The 2,500-nt window shown below is 42.4% G+C and overlaps 6 non-coding genes across 6 annotated transcripts; all 6 read right to left on the bottom strand.

Moving 5' to 3' along the window:
• Window positions 1-308: 308 nt before the first annotated feature.
• On the bottom strand, window positions 309-390 carry trnal-uag (transfer RNA leucine (anticodon UAG)). The gene has a single exon. It is a non-coding gene; the product is annotated as a tRNA-Leu (tRNA).
• A 329-nt stretch (window positions 391-719) lies between these two features.
• Window positions 720-791, bottom strand: trnam-cau (transfer RNA methionine (anticodon CAU)). Its single transcript has one exon. It is a non-coding gene; the product is annotated as a tRNA-Met (tRNA).
• A 267-nt stretch (window positions 792-1,058) lies between these two features.
• Window positions 1,059-1,140, bottom strand: trnal-uag (transfer RNA leucine (anticodon UAG)). The gene has a single exon. It is a non-coding gene; the product is annotated as a tRNA-Leu (tRNA).
• Window positions 1,141-1,460: 320 nt separating this feature from the next.
• On the bottom strand, window positions 1,461-1,532 carry trnam-cau (transfer RNA methionine (anticodon CAU)). The gene has a single exon. It is a non-coding gene; the product is annotated as a tRNA-Met (tRNA).
• A 282-nt stretch (window positions 1,533-1,814) lies between these two features.
• Window positions 1,815-1,896, bottom strand: trnal-aag (transfer RNA leucine (anticodon AAG)). The gene has a single exon. It is a non-coding gene; the product is annotated as a tRNA-Leu (tRNA).
• Window positions 1,897-2,208: 312 nt separating this feature from the next.
• Window positions 2,209-2,280, bottom strand: trnam-cau (transfer RNA methionine (anticodon CAU)). The gene has a single exon. It is a non-coding gene; the product is annotated as a tRNA-Met (tRNA).
• Window positions 2,281-2,500: the final 220 nt, after the last annotated feature.

The raw sequence follows: 2,500 nt of genomic DNA, 5'->3' as shown, positions 1-2,500 counted from the left end.
AGCAAGTCACTTTCAGCAGGAGATGAGTTAATGTTTAGAAGGCGAGGACAAGGGTAACATAACAGATAAAGGAATCTTTTAGCAGAGGATGGTTTTATCAGCAGCTTAATCGACAGGACTTGAAGGAAGTTATTGGTAAATGTGAAGTCATGTGCTCCAGTCTGAAGGTGCACATCTTAACTCTTACCTCGTTTGAAAACCAGACGGGAGAAAAAGAAAATGTCCTCATGTACACCTCATATGCTACTGGCTTTTGCAGTACAGTAGAAAGTACTACAAGTAGCCAACACATGCAAATACCAGTCAATTGGCAGTGGTGGGATTTGAACCCACGCCTCCTGAGAGACTGGAGCCTAAATCCAGCGCCTTAGACCACTCGGCCACACTACCATTAAACATGACTTAACCCAAAAAATGTTGAGTCGTTTCGATGAAAAGTCCACTTTGACGACAATTGGACAATCAAATCGAAGACACACATGGAAGAACATTCGAAAAACTTCAAACACATACCCTATGGGAGTATAGAGCTTTACTCAAGATCATTAGACCACAAAACTATCAGCCAAGTTAAGGGCTTCAACTGTTGGGTCTATTCTGTCACATTTTCAACTTCAAAAGCCAAAGCAAGTCACTTTCAGCAGGAGATGAGTTAACGTTTAGAAGGCGAGGACAAGGGTAACATAACAGATAACAATGGAGTGGATAAAGTATTCCTTTAGCAGAGGATGGTTTCGATCCATCGACCTCTGGGTTATGGGCCCAGCACGCTTCCGCTGCGCCACTCTGCTCTTGTTTAATGATATAATTTCATACGAACATAGTCTTTGGTTTTATAAGGTTTTATCAGCAGGTAAATCGAAAGGACTTGAAGGAAGTTATTGGTAAATGTGAAGTTATGTGCTCCAGTCTGAAGGTGCACATCTTAACTCTTACCTCGTTTGAAAACCAGACGGGAGAAAAAGAAAATGTCCTCATGGGATACCCCATATGCTACTGGCTTTTGCAGTACAGTATAAAGTACTACAAGTAGCCAACACATGCAAATACCAGTCAATTGGCAGTGGTGGGATTTGAACCCACGCCTCCTGCGAGACTGGAGCCTAAATCCAACGCCTTAGACCACTCGGCCACACTACCATTAAACATGACTTAACCCAAAAAATGTTGAGTCGTTTCGATGAAAAGTCCACTTTGATGACAATTGGACAATCAAATCGAAGACACACATGGAAGAACATTCGCAACTTCAAACACATACCCTATGGGAGTATAGAGCTTTACTCAAGATCATTAGACCACAAAACTATCAGCCAAGTTAAGGGCTTCAACTGTTGGGTCTATTCTGTCACGTTTTCAACTTCAAAAGCCAAAGCAAGTCACTTTCAGCAGGAGATGAGTTAACGTTTAGAAGGCGAGGACAAGGGTAACATAACAGAGGAGTGGATAAAGTATTCCTTTAGCAGAGGATGGTTTCGATCCATCGACCTCTGGGTTATGGGCCCAGCACGCTTCCGCTGCGCCACTCTGCTCTTGTTTAATGATATAATTTCATACGAACATAGTCTTTGGTTTTATAAGGTTTTATCAGCAGTTAAATTGACAGGACTTGAAGGAAGTTATTGGTAAATGTGAAGTCATGTGATCCAGTCTGAAGGTGCACATCTTAACTCTTATCTCGTTTAAAACCAGACGGGAGAAAACGAAAATGTCCTCCTGTACACCTCATTGGATATCCCATGTGCTTCAAAGCTCGGGTGGCTGTTGCAGTTTTGAACAACAAGAGAGCTTCTTACATTCAACTGATAGTCTACTGGCAGTGGTGGGATTTGAACCTACGCCTCCTGAGAGACTGGAGCCTTAATCCAGCGCCTTTGACCACTCGGCCACACTACCGTTGGAAACTAGATTTAACCAAACAGACAGGAGGGGTTTAGATGTAAATGACACTTTGATGACAATTGGACAATCAAATCGAAGACATACATGGAGGAACATTCGAAACTTCAAACACATACCCTGTGGGAGTATAGAGCTTTACTCGAGATCAAAAGACCACAAAACTAACAGCCAAGTTAGGGGCTTCAACTGTTGGTTCTATTCTGTCACGTTTTCAACTTCAAAGCCAAAGCAAGTCACTTTCAGCAGGAGATGAGTTAATGTTTAGAAGGCGAGGACAAGGGTAACATAACAGATAAAGGAATCTTTTAGCAGAGGATGGTTTCGATCCATCGACCTCTGGGTTATGGGCCCAGCACGCTTCCGCTGCGCCACTCTGCTCTTGTTTAATGATATAATTTCATACGAACATAGTCTTTGGTTTTATAAGGTTTTATCAGCAGCTTAATCAACAGGACTTGAAGGAAGTTATTGGTAAATGTGAAGTCATGTGCTCCAGTCTGAAGGTGCACATCTTAACTCTTACCTCGTTTGAAAACCAGACGGGAGAAAAAGAAAATGTCCTCATGTACACCTCATATGCTACAAAGCTCAGCTGGCT

This window comes from Platichthys flesus, chromosome 8, assembly GCF_949316205.1.
Source record: "Platichthys flesus chromosome 8, fPlaFle2.1, whole genome shotgun sequence".
In the NCBI taxonomy this organism is placed as follows: Eukaryota; Metazoa; Chordata; class Actinopteri; order Pleuronectiformes; family Pleuronectidae; genus Platichthys; species Platichthys flesus.
Note: the sequence above shows the minus strand (reverse complement) of the source record. Positions and strands in the feature narration are given on the sequence as shown.